Source organism: Coloeus monedula (assembly GCF_965178545.1).
Source record: "Coloeus monedula genome assembly, chromosome: 2".
Lineage (NCBI taxonomy): Eukaryota > Metazoa > Chordata > Aves > Passeriformes > Corvidae > Coloeus > Coloeus monedula.
The window spans coordinates 109,009,722-109,024,257 of NC_138782.1; positions in this window are offsets into that span (position 1 = coordinate 109,009,722).

A 14,536-nucleotide genomic window follows, 5' to 3' on the forward strand; every position below is an offset into this window, starting at 1 on the left:
AGTGCTTTTTGCCTACATTCTTGGACTTGTTTGTTCAGCTAGGAGACTAAACATTTTAGAAGCTTCGTAGGTAGGGATCAGTGTGCCCCAGACCCCCAAAGTCCTCTCCAGAACACATTCTGTAAACCAAGATAGAACCATCCAGGGGAAGGCTCCCGGGGGGGGGGGGGGGGGGGGGTGGCTCATTCAAGCCTCTCATTGGGGAATCTTTGATAGATATGCTAAGTAGTAAGACCTATAATGTTAGACCAGATGTATTGTGGGTGTGCATTGCGGTGTGCATTAAGGTGCATTCGACCTGGACGTAGTGCACCTAAGGATCCTTAAAATAAATACCAAGGTAAAATCCTTTTTCCCCTTCTAACCATGTTTGACTCTCGATTTTAAGACCAGGAAAAGGCATCAGTGGCATTAGCAGCACTGTTGACAAACACTGACATCAGGAAATCTTTAGGAACACATGGAAGGATGGCTTGATGGTCATTATTAAAAATTCCCATTGAGTTAAATGTGAAATGGCGATTTCTGGATCAATCCCATCCTGAAGTAGCTGGACCAAAGTCCAAGGCCATACAAATGTAAGGACTCATTCTGTGAGCTGATCACTGTGATCCCTACTGGAAAAAATTGGATCAAGGAATGGATTTGAATAGTACAAAGTACATACTGAACCACCAAAACACATCTGTGAGTGACTAGATTTAAATACATGGGGAAATCTGTTGCTTTGAACACAGAGAGTTGACTAGAAATGTAGGTGTTAGTGTTTAGCAAGCTCATAGTCTAAGGAAGATGAGACTCAGGGAAAAGGAGAAGGTGTGATCATGAATCATGTCAAATGCAGGCAAGATCAGATCTGTGAGGATTTCAGTGCTAGGGAGATTAATTTTAAATTAATCAAGAAGAGGGGAGCGAGGAAAAGGAGTAGGATAGCACTTGAAGATAGCAGAAGGCAAAGGTGTCAACATCTAGGAAAGAATGAGGAGTGGAGTCTCACCAAAAGGGTGATTAATATGAAAAGTACTAACAGATTCACCACTTTTTGTGATTTTTTTTAGGTGTTGTGAGAAAACTTTGCAGGGAAAATTTGAATTTGCAGGAAATATTAAATGTAATGATAAATCCATCTGGTTCTTGCCACTTTTCTCTGAACTGCTTCTTCAGATGCAATGACAGACAAGCTGTATCTGAACTGTACTACGGCAGCAGCATCTGTGTTAGGTGCTCAGAGGAAGCCCCTACTGAGCTGCCAGTGACCACCTGAGCTGAGCTAACTTACTTTGTGTGTCAGATGGGTGGTAGAGGTAGCTGTTGGAGAAGGGGGAAGAGAATTGAGATGATTTTAAGTCACATACAAGTCCTAAAAATGACCACAGAAACCCCCCCAGTGCAGGCTCTCTCTGGCAGTGAGCTCTGTGTGGGTGCAGGGGAATTTGCTCATCTGAAGGCATTTGTGACATGAAACTAAGTGGGGAGAAGGATTCAAAAATAAAATGTGAAGTATTTGCATAAGACTTTATATGTTCTTTCATCATATGATTCATTTATCTTATGACTGAACAGCTGCTCTTAAAAATTCTGCTTTTCTGAAGTAAAAACCTGTTTGGAGAGCTGATTTTGAAGTATTTATGTGGTAAGTTGCTCATTGTTTTGCATTTGTATTTATGTGCCATGTAATTTTTCACTGCTGATGCCAGTTTTGAATGGGATCTGACAACTACAGTACTGGCAAATTTATAGAATTTAAGATTATTTCATTCACTTAGTATTACATGATGATGCAGAAGGCAGAAACATACCTTGTCCAAGAGCTTTTAGAGAGTTGATGGCAAAGCAGAGGATGCAATCCCAAACCCTTATTCTCAGAGAACTGTAGACCCTTTTTTATCCATGTGCTTGACCACAGTGCTACAAATGAAGTTCCTGTCATGGGAGGAGCTCAGTTAGCACAGATAAATTGAAAGATGTTGTACAAAGCCTCACAAACTTTGTAGTTGTTACAAGCCAAAGTAAAAAACATTTCGCACATGTGTAAATTTTTCACCTCCAAGTATTTCAGTGCCAGACATGGGTTAACACCAGTCTCTGCCTCAAAAGAGTTGTCCATACACTTCTGATATCATTCCCATATTGATGATTGTCTTCTGTCAGAGAGACAAGAAGTTCAAGACTTGCTGGGGGAGTGACCACATCTGGGGTTTTGAAAGAATGAAGATGCAGGACTAGAAATTTGGATGAAAGCAGTGTCTCATTGGACTTCTGGTGTGGCACTGGTCTACCTTGAGTGAAATATGATGTCTGATTGCCCCAGCACCAGGTGATCTACATTCCTGGAAGCAGGAATGGGACCATGGCACCATCTTGAGCTGAGCTCACCATCCAGCCCTACCCAGCCTTTCCTGGCAGGGCTCTATGGTCACATCTGCTAGAAAGGGAAGTTTTTGCTGCTGCCTCACTTTCCTATTACCCTTCCTATTTTTTTTTTTTTTTTTTTTTTGTGGTTTACCTCACCCAAATGACCATTTTTTCTTTTTCTGGGTGAAGAGGCAAGACCAGTTTTTTCTTATCTACCTTGCACGTGGCCACACAAATCCTGGGATATACACAAGACATTAGGCAAGGAGTTCTTTCCAAAAATGAATGTGGCTCTTTGGAGAGTGTAACCTTTTTTGGCAGCAGAACTGGATGGTGTCAGATTAAAATCAGTGTGTAATCATCCCATGGTGCAATGGGAGCAATACAGAGCTGTGATCGTTGTCTGCCTGTGACCTGTTCCTGAGGCTTGTCTTTCCTCTTGGCTCTCTGAGGGACTTGGTAGGAAGTTAAACATTGCAGTTTAGCAATATTGGCAAGCCTTATAAATTCTTACAGGAGAAAGTGATTGTGTGTTGTTGATGAAATAAAAATTTAACAACAGTATTAAATCATTAATAATAGGTAATAAAAGTAATAAATATGTATAACTTAAAGTTAAATCATTAGTATCAGCACCAGTTTAACTTTGGAATATTTATAAAGTGGAAATAAGAAGGTATTTACATGTCTCCCAGTTTCCCATGCTTTTGCTGGTGAGATCTGTTGGGTGGTGGTGTGATAATGATGATCCACTTGGACTAAAGCTGATGAGGAATGAACTGCAGAGCATGGACTGGGCTCATTAAGTAGATAGTGAGGAGGTGCACCTCTCCATTATCTCTGGGTTTTAATTACATTGGATTAATTATATTGTATTATTGTATTTACATACGTTTGTATGTATTTACATACAATTCTTATGTCAGTTTTAATTATTAGTTTAGTCATAGTCCTTGAAATATTTTTCCTTTTTAGGTTTTTGCATTAAAAAATGCAGGTGTCAGCATGCTCATTGCACATGCACACAGGGTTGTCAAAATAGTATGAACAAAAAGTCTGACCAGTTTCTCATTTGGATTTGAAGTTATCCTTTAGAAAGAGGCATGAGACTGACCCCTGTGCTTTGCACCATACTAAATGGCAAAGCTCTCCTGTAATGTACAGCCAAATTCCATTTTAGACAGGCTTTGTAGCTTTTCCCCTTGGACATGTGAAGCATTACCTGGAAATCACTTTGAGTATGAATGAACAGAAATGTGAAGATTCCTCAGTCCAGTGCAGAGAACAGGCATAACCGGTTACATTCTGCTAATCCATGGGCTGTGCCTGAGATTTGTCGCTGCAGTAAGCGTTGGCAGGAGTGGCTGTTACCTGCTCTTGCTTGTTTCAGAGGGGCATGGGTGTGACAATGTAAAGACCAAGACCTGGTAAAAATAGTGTTTTTAGAAGTACTAGAGCAGAAGAAAATAAAAGGTATGTATTTTGTGTGGAATGGTCCATAAGCTGTGTGCTTCCTGCTTTTCCTTTGAAAAATCCCTTATTTCTTTGGTGAACTGTAGGTGATCATTACTTCCCATTTATGATTATGGCAAAATATTTTAAAATGGAGCCATTTGAGCACCAGTTATGCTGGATATAAGCCAATTCAACTCCATCAGGCTCCATCAAGTTGTTAGTAAGTGCTGTCAGCCAAGTCCACATTATGGAAGACAAGAGAAGAAAATCTGCCATGTGTAAGAGTTGGTTGTACAATTTTTTTTCAGCACATCAAGACTCAGGAGCTTGTACAACAAATTTTCCACCCTAGGTGTGTAGTCTAGAAGTAGAACTGAAAATTCTGGTTATTTTTCAACAAACTAACTTGCCAGTTTTATTCTGCTCCTGTACCTTCAGACTGTTCAATGGGACTTCTTATCACTCTAAATGAAAAATTTAAATGTATGCTTCAGCTGTAGTGGGACTTTGCTTTGGCTGGAACATCCCTGCATCCCATGGCTAGCTGAAAGGGCTCAGTCACTCGGTACTTCACTTATTTTTTCTGCCAGAAGCACTTTGACAGCACATGCCTTAATGTGTCACTGCAGCATAACTTGTTCCCAGGGGAGCAGATGAACAAGCAGGGAGGAAATGATCATCCTGCCTCTCTTCCCGGGCAGCTTACATCGATTAGTAGGCAAGGCTGCTCCCTGCACTCTGCCATTCCTGCAAGGATTTTCCATATCTATCTTCCACTCAGCCAAAATCAAAACAAGCTGCAAGTAGTGGAGAGGCAGAGTACGGCTGGTGGGAAGTGGCAAGCAGCCTTTCCTATGGTGAGCAGATGAAGTAGCTTTTAAAAAGGATTATGATAGGAACATATTCACTAGCATGAAGCTTACCCAACCTGTCTCAGTTTTTTCTCTTATCAGATGGTTTCTTCTAGTTTTGTGTCAGGTATAATCTCCTGTGCATCTGCATTGCATATATTACCTTATGTCTAGACTGCTTTCGACTGGAATAAATATTTTCTTGGCTGGGGAGTAGGTGGTGTGGAGTGAAGCACAGAGGATGCTGCTGAGGTCCTGTTTCTGCATCTGGTGTGGGCACAGCCAGCCAGCATCAGGTGTCTGCCTTGGGCAGGCTGGAGAGGGCTATCCTGGGGACAAGCCCAGGAGCTGGGGCAGTCCCAAAATCCAGTGCACAGCTCACCTCAGCACCCACCATTTAGTGACAACTGGCACCTGCCGTGAAGGTACTTCAAGAGAATGGAAACTTGAAGACAGCACAGACAGGTTGAATGATGACCCATTTTTTTCTAAGATAACATCCCACATCGGTCACAAATTATGCCCAGGTCACAAATTTAACCTTGCATTTCCCCAAGGTCTTTGTGAACCTTGGAGGGAAAGTTTCGTGCTCCTCTGAGTCATACACAGGCTATTGTGCCATTACCTCTGCTCTGTAAGTTGGCTCTGGGAGAGCCTAATGTACATTTACCTACTCTATTCATGAAGTAATTTGCAAATCTACCTCCTACATCTGTGCTGAACTTCCATATGGTATAGTATGGAATATATATGAAGTATTCAGCACCAGTGTGCATAGCTTGTGCGGGGATTTAGGGATCTGTGGGGATTCTTTTAAAGTAGATTTAATTTAATTTAATTTAATTTAAATATTTTTAAAAGGATTCTACAGCTCACTGCAGAATCTTTAACTCTTTTCATTATTTTTATGTGGAAATTCTCCTTCCAGTGTGGAATGGTTTGGAGTGGAGCAGACTTTTCCACTAGACCATGTTTCTCAAAGTCCCATGCAGCCTGGTCTTGAATTCTTCTAGGGATGGGACATCCACAACTTCTCTGAGCAACCTGTTTCAGTGCTTCACCACCCTCACAGTAAAGAATTCTGCTACTGGTTATCCATTATAAGAATTAATAAATAATATGAATTTTATTACTGTTAGAATCTAGGTCCATGTATCTTATACCTTCTATAAGGGAGACCTTGTAGCAGCCTTCCAGTACCAAAAGGGGTAAAGCTGGAGAAGGAAGTTTTTACAAGGCATGGGGTGATAGGACAAAGGGTAATACTTTAAACTGAAGGAGGGCAGATTTAGATTAGATATTAGCAAGAAATTTTTCACTGTGAGCATGGTAAGAAGATGTAACGTGTTGCCCAGAGAAGTTGTAGATGCCGCATCCCAGGAAATGTTCAAGGCCAATCTGGATGGGGCTTTGAGCAACCTGATCTAGTGAAGGTTGTCCCTGCCTGTGGCAGGGGTGGGAACTGGATAATCTTTAAGGTCCTTTCCAAGCCAAATTATATGATTCCATGAAAAATGAGAGCCCCCATTTTTGTAGTAAAGTAAATAGCAAAGAGAAGTTCTTCTGTTCCTGATGTTCTTTGAGAAATGCTATTCCAAAATAGTTCTATGTATAAGTACTCTTAGTCGAGGGAATTAACTGGAAACATAACTGTATTAACAAGATGCTTTTCTGAAGAATAAGGAAGGAATGAGAAAGTTATCACCTTGAATTTCTCAGGAATGCCTTTTGTAATTCATATCCACTACCGATTTTAATTTGAACTATTGTTCAAGTATAGGCATGTTCATAATGATTGAATCATTTGATGTGTTTGGGGGAATTACAGAAACTTGAAAAATGCCAGTTACCAAGGCAGTAAAAGTAGTTCTCTATATGTAAGAATAGAAAGCTAAGCATGAGACTGAAACCACAGCTCCATAAATGGTCTTGCTGCACATCATGTTCCTACCCACAAAATCCAGGATGCAATTACCTGGCTTAGTTAGGCACAAAAGAAGGGCTGTCCCAGGAAGAAATTACCTCATCCTGAGGCTGGAACTAGGACAAAACTCCCCGATCCTGAGGTGTATTTACCTTTCTCAGGGTTTCCTTGCTGCTCCTGAGGCAATTGGTGGTTAATTGGTGGTTAACAGCTCCATTTTGTCTCAGTGGCGCAATCAGCCTCCGTTCTTTTTCCAAAAGCTCAGCTTTGTCTGAAATGCCACCGTGTGACCCATGGAGCTTGCTGCTGGTAAGCGAAGCTTGATGGACAGCCTATGCTGTTTCCAGGGTGTAGGAAACATTAGGAAATACTGACAACATCAGTGTGATGAAGTAAATAGTATTCTCCAGCTGCTCTTCGTCTTTGAAAACATTACTTTTTATGGCCACAGATTTTTCAGTGGGAAACACTGAATACAGTTCAGGACCAGGCTTTATCTAGGCTTCCACTGGTCCTAACTCCAAGAAACTATTTGGCTCCTTGCGCTGTAGCAATGTTAGAATTAATTCTAGTTTCTGACAGAAAATCACCCCGGAGTTAGTGCCTAAGTCTCCTGCATTAGAGATCCTCATCAGCATTTTTGGTGCATAAATAACTGTTGCATTACATCTGTATCTAATATCCTATCTCAAGTATAGCATTTGTGGCACATTTAATGGTATTTGGTTATCTAAAAAGTGCTCTGTCAGAGCATACCACAGGTATCTAGGTGGTGGATGTAGTGTTGCTATTTATATCATAGTGCTCTACAAATATTAATAACACTGTGCTTCAGAGTGAGCTATAGCCATAAACCTGTAAAATAGCTCCCCACAGTTCATCTTGATAGTCTGTTGAAATTGGGCTGCTCTGACTATACCCCCTTCAGGCTGACTGCCAATCTCATATTTTATCCTGAAATTCCTCAAGGAGACACTCAAAATAAACACAACGCTAGCAACTGCTTGAATTATACTTAAGGCAGTAGCAAGCATCGTTTCATAGGTTTCACTTTAGCCTCTCTGTGGCTTTCTTGAAAATCCTTGAAGTTTGACCTTTTGAATACATTTTGCTCTTATTTATCCCCCTGTTGACTACAGTAGGAACTGAATGAGCATAGCTGAGAAGGGAATGGGTATCTCATAGATGCTAACCTGTTAGGACTAAATTATCCCTGTTAGTCCCACATTGCCCAGCACCAGGAGCTTTATACAGTGCATATCTCCTCACTAGCTTGTTTTCAGCAAAAATACAGCTATTAGATTTGCTTTTGAGTTTCCATAGGAGTGGGGAAAAAAAAAAAAAGCAAGCTAGAAATTACAGTATTATTCCAGGCACCATTTCAGAGATGTTCAGCTTTTTGTTCTGCAAATGCTTTTTCTTTGCTTCTTTTGAAAATAGCTGATCTTGTAATTCACTCTTAAGGACTAAAGGTGATCAAAATAGCCCATCACCAAGGTCAGTGTACCCTTGAATCAGACAGGTTTGCTAATTTTAAACTTCAGTGTTTTTCAGAATGTAGAATGTTTAGCAAGAATAAAAGAGGTAGAATGTGGGATTGGGACAATATGAATGTTCACACACCGCTGCCAATGAAAGCAAAGCTTACAGGTCTAATTTTAGGCTTTTCAGCCTTGGTATTGTTCCTTACTGCACAGTTATTTTCCATATGATACAAAGCACTCCTTTTTTTACAAGTTTTATAAACTGCTTTAGAGAACAAAAGCAAGGACAAAGTGAGTATATGTCATGGTTGAAAGCAAATCAAAGAAGCTTAAGTAAGGCTGAAGTTAGCAATGGTTGTATGCCAGTTCTATATTCAGAGGACAATTCTTTAAGAAAAACAAGAATCTAGAGAAACATGTCACAAAATCTGGAAGTAGAGGTACACGGTATCTGAACTGGGACCCTTGGCTGTGACTGGATGTGCTTCAACCCATTTATTTAATTTACACTGTGCTCAGATGCCTAGTAAGTTAGTCCTCTTAAAAAATGTCAAAATGACCTGTGCTGTTTGGAGAAGTAGGACTTTCAGGATACTTACCTATCTCTCAATGCTCCAAACTACACATTGTAGATGCAGTGAGGATGCTACAACTAATTCTTTATGCAACACCAGATAGATAGTGTTTTCTACAGTTAACTTTTACTGATGCATTAGTACGAAACTATTTTATAGAATTATAGAAATAAATTACTGTAGAAATGGTTGTATTCTTTCCTGTAAATTAATTACCAAGGACAGGAACCAGTTGATATTAAGTCATTCCCCATGGAAGTGTCGTCAGCAATGGTATTAACCTGTCAAAAAGACCTTTAAAAATAATTAGGTTAACAAAGTCCCCATTTTTCATCTAAGAGAAGCTTATTAATGGAATGAATATATGACATGGTTCAGAGAAATCGGAGAACATAAAACTCTGTCATTTTTGTTAGTTAATCTGCTGTTTGAAACTGGTTGGTAACTGTCTATATTGGCAGAAAGAGTTCCTTGGGAATAGTCTGTGCAGGGGCTGCTGTAATGCTGAGCACGTATTTTGTCCCAAAAGTTCAGCAAAGGTCCACTGCCTCCTTACTGGGCTTCGCCAGGCAGGCAGTGCTGAGGCTGGGGTCGTGAGGCTTGGAGCACAGTTTGGCTGAAGGCTCTGCAGTTGTCCCCAAACTCGGAGAGTCATCTCAGTCTGAGCTCTGGGGCTAGAATACTTTTTCATGCCATTCTAGCTGTCTAGGAGTTAAACGTTTAGTCTAAACTAATTGTGTTGACTTTTTTTCTTAATCAAAAAAGAGTAGGCATTTCCAGAGAGCAATTGATCCCAGCCACCTTTTATATATACTTTTAGCATGGAATGAATTACCTCTTGCTGAATTGGTTGCCTGTTTCTCTCCATTGCACACTGGAGCCTTGATGACTAGTTTAGATTAGATATCCAGCTTCTAGTGGCTACCACCCAGGTAGAAATAACCTGGATTAATCAAGTTCCCTGCTACTGACTATAATAAATTCCCTGTTATTATTCTGTGTATGATTTATGGATGCTGTGTTAGAGGAGAAGAATCTTCTCTTGTTTTTCTTTGCAGCAATTTCAAATGGTTTGTAATTAATAGTACAGTTGCTCAGTTTTCTGTTGTTCCTGGTCATATGAAAGTTTTAAAAGTTGTGGCATTTTTTTTATTTACGGTAATCATTAATAATATTTAAAAAACCACTTTATTTGATTTTCGTGATGGAACAGGTTAAATTAAAGGCTGGCAGTTAGTTGGTTTTCTGGATTCTGGCCAGCTTCTTGGAGTCGTAAATCAATGTGACTCTTTTCAAGTTAAAGAAAAAAATGCTTATAAGAAAGTTGGAACACAGATACTGGAATAGGGTGGGAGCGTGACATTAGTGAAGAATAAGCTGATTGTCAAATGGCTTTATTTGGAGGCAGGCACTAATTTGATGGAAACTTAAAGATGGTAATTATTCCTCAGGGCTTTCCCATGCATGTCAGATCTAAGATTTTTTTTCCCTTTTTTTTTTTTTTTTTTGGAACCACACCTATATGGCAAGCAGAGCAGAGGAATAAATTGATTGCTCCTCTTAACACTAAAAAAGGTTTTTCTTAGATGTTCTGAAAGTGATTTTTTGAGAAGTATAGCTAGCTTTTAAAATAGAGAGTACAAATGCTAGTGACATGACATCTCTGGCCTCAATGCGTTTTCTGTTTTCATTACATCCTTTGGTCGGGGCGGACTGGCATCAGCAACAGTCAGGTTCATTTCTGCATTTGTTCCGGGAAAAACAAACAAAACCAGCAAAAGCCTCTACCTCGGCTCTCTCCTTGAGTGTTTTCTCCTCTGACCAGTCTGTGGGGCTTTGGGGTAGTTGGGGGTTGCCCGAATGTGAGGGCAACATTTGTATCAGTCTTGTCCTCCCTGTTGCATCTGCACCCCCCACCTGTAAATCATGGTGTTCCTTTCATGGCTGTCTTGGGTTTCTTAGGCTTTACACAACATAATTATAAGCTGCATAATTCACTTAGCTTTACAATCTGTTTTTTAACATAAAATGCTCTCCAATATCTTACAGTTTTCAGCATCGTTTAAACATGCTGTGTCCTGCTGCCATGCCTCCCATTCAGCCTCTGCCTCTCTGAATGATGCTGACAGCCCTGCTGGCAGCCTGGGCATGCATCCCTCTCTGTTCTTTGGGAGTGGCTGTGTTATCTTTGTGCCTGGAGATGCCAAGACTGTTTAAATGTCAACAAGATGTTGCCCAGATGAATTCCTCTGTAGTTTAAACAAGCATACCTCTGGTTTTTTTCCATTGTGTATCCACCTTGCATGCTACGAACATCACTGCTCTCTTTGCTTTTGCTGATGAAAAGTCAGATAAGGAAAAGACAGGGTACAGACAAAACACCAGGGGTGATGAGAATTGACATTGGGTGGGGAGTAAGAACCAGATAGGAAGGAAGGAGGAAAGGGAAGTGGGAGAAAGAGTCAGGAGAAACTGGTACAGATTTAGTGGGACTGGCTTGGCAAGCCAGGGAGCCAAAAGTACAGGGTAAAGATGGACAAGGTAGAAAGAAGAGGGACAACATGGGCCTGAGATTTACAATCGATTTGCTGTTACCTAAGTGTCTGTCTCCCAGCAGAGCCATGGTAATTCTGTGTAGACATTCTTAATGCTAAGCACGTCTGCATAATAAAACCAGCTTAACCTATATTTATTGTGTGTGTACATCTCTATATGTGGTGTTGTTTCTCAGCAACACTTATATTATGAGCCATACCCTACTCTGTTAATGTGCACTCACAGCTTGGCACTCACAGTCACCCAGGACTAACACTGATATAATACAGGATCATTCACAGTCCTGGCTTTTCTTATGAAGAATCAAATGCCAACCTGAATTTTCACAGGTTCACAGTGGCAGTGTGCAAGAAATTGGGACCTTCAGAATATTAAGAAGTGGTACCACATGAGACAAGGCATGCATTCACAGCCTTATGAAGTTCAGTATGTGGCCTGCTTTGTATGCTGGTGTTGTATTCTTAGAAAGTAAAGGTGACAGAGTTTAAGTTGCATTTTGAGCAGGGAATGCAGCAACTAAATACTTGAGATGAGATTTGCATAGCTATTTAGGTACCTGGTGAGAGTTCTGAAGAGCACTCAAGCTGCCGGAGGGATGCTTGATACATTTACACTGAATATTACCTTGATTTACTTGAACAGAAATGAACCAAGGCAATTAGACAACAGTACCTACATTAGCCAGTAGTCCATACCCATAGAAGCACTTACATGTTTTTGTAAAGCTGGCTCCTTATACCACTTGCCTTGAAGTCTGCATTTTTCCTTTCCAAGATATGCACATTTCTCACCAAAAAAAAAAAAAAGAATCTCAGATTTTTGTCAGATTTTTATAAGTGAGAAAAGAGATTTTTGTTCCCTTTTCTTAAATCTATTTCTTGACACACACCCACTCTCCTCCCTCTTTGCTTGGTCGTAGTAACAGGGCTACTCTGATCAGGAAAGATAAAGATTGTTTTTCACCATGAAAAAGCTGAATACCTGAATACCATTTGTTCTGTATTGTCTTTTGCCTTGGAGATTGAAAAATATTGCTATCAGAAGCCCATCATTTGGAGCCTTGTTCACTTCCAGAGGGCATTCTATAACAGGTTCTTTTCATACTAAGTCTTTTGGGAGTAGTTCAGGAGAAAAAAAAAAAGAAAGAAAAAGAAAAGAAACCGCAAACCCTTCTACAGGTATCACCAGCTCAAACAGTTCTTTGCCTTCTGGCAGGGAATATTTCTTATATCATGTCCTCTGATTTGATTTAGTAGGTGTCCCAAACTCCTGGAAAGTGCCACAATAATTTTTAACATTACTTTGTTTTGTGATGCTGGATTCTGGGGATTTGGGGATTTTTTTGTTACTATTATCTTTTATTCTGATGTTTATCTTTTACCTAAACTGCAGCCTTAATTTCCTTTAACTTTTCTCCTGTGTTGTCACACCAGAGAGAGTTAACAGCTCTACCAGCACAGCATTTAATGTAAGCAGGGCCTGATCCAACTGCAAACCTGGTAGATTATCTCTTGCTTTCAAACTTTGAATCAAGACCAGGTGCCTATCCAAAAACTGTATTTTTGTTCAATGACAAATATCAGAGATTAATAAGGAATTTCTGTGTGAAATTGTACTTTTTCTGCCCTAAATGATCGCTACACTTCTTCCTAAGTTGTTAAAATATGGGACTCTATGAAATGTTTATCAAGTTTTTAGCCTTTAATGATAACAACATGTTTAAGGCATTTTCTGTCTAGTTTTGAATTTTCCAAGTTATTTGTAGTAATTACATACCCATAATATGGTAAAAGGTAATAGACTTAAAAACAGTTATCATACCTTTTTGCATGTGATGGAGAATGGGAAAAAAAAAATGAAAAGTATTCATAAATGATTTGTGGAATTGATTAGTGAAGTGAGAAGGTTTGTGTATGATTTGAGATTACCCATAACAATTGGATTTGAATCTGACTATAAATTGCTGCAGCATGATTATGTAATACTGAATATCAGGAATATAAAACATCAGGTGGATTTACTGGCAATAAGAGGAAGGCAATGCCTGTGGGACATTGATGACTATACTCTAACTAGTAGAAAGTGGGAGAGGAAATGGAAATTAATGATGATAGATCTCTGAAATTACCAATTCATATCAAATAGCAGCTAAAATATCTAGGGACTAGTAGGACAGTAGAAACATATTCTGTTTTATAAGTGTGTGGAGCATTCCATCTGTAATTATAGTCACTTGCAAGATAAAGAATTAGTAAATTTGTAAAAAGCCTAGAAATAGGGAGTAAAGTTGTTTAGAAATGTGGCACATAGGCTGGGCAGAGTCTGGCTATTTCATGCCTGATGAGGAGCAGGTGAATAAGAAATAGTCACTGTTTCTCACAGTGCCAGAAAGAGGGTCACCAATGAAATTATTGTATAACGTTTAATTAAATTATGAAACTGGTTTACACAGGATGTTGTGGAGACCAAGATATAAATGTGGCCAAAAAGGGATCAGACAAATTCAGGAAAGCTTATTTGATCAGTGATTATTAGGCATGATAGTCTGGAGAATCAGTGGAGAGAGAACAGCACCTCCAAAGTATGACTCATCCCATCCTAGAAATATCTTAAATGAACTTGCTGAGTCTCTACCTGGAGATGACTGTGTCTCTGTTGGTCTAAATTACTAGCTTAGTACATACACCAAAATTTGGGAGCATTAAAGCAAGCTGATTTAAATCCCACTGTAGAGGTTATTTTCCTATACTAAAGATATGGGGCATTTTTGCAATTAAAAAAGCTGTGGGTGCAATTCAGTGGTGAAAAGAGTGTTTGATTATAAAGAAGTTATTTTCCTATTTGTCAGACATATTTTTGTTCTTTCTTAGCATCTGTTTAATTTGTGTGCTTTATTGCAGAAGTATAATAAATATGAAAGAGATTATATCATCCCCAAAGAGATTATGTCATTCCCAGCCTCTGGAATCATTAGAGAGCACAACCATTTTTATCTTAAATCTTTTTGCCTCCACATTCTCCAGTGATGAGTGAAGTAATCATGAGGTAATGCCAAGGAAGGCAGTGTTTGATATTTCTAGCTTTCCAGATTCTACAGATTTAAATAGTCCAGGGTAGCTGCCAGTGCAGTTCCTGCTTAGTATCATGGTTGGGAATAAAAATATTTCACCCACTGCTGTCTCCTGTCACCTGGGAGTCGCAGCTGCTGTGAAAGGCACGGCCATGTGAAGGCTGTCCAGGCTCTTTGCTCTTGCCTGTTACCTCCAATAATTCCCCCTCAATCTGGAGAAATCCTCCTTGATTTGCTTTGGCAAGAGCCTCGAAGTTGTGTCTGCA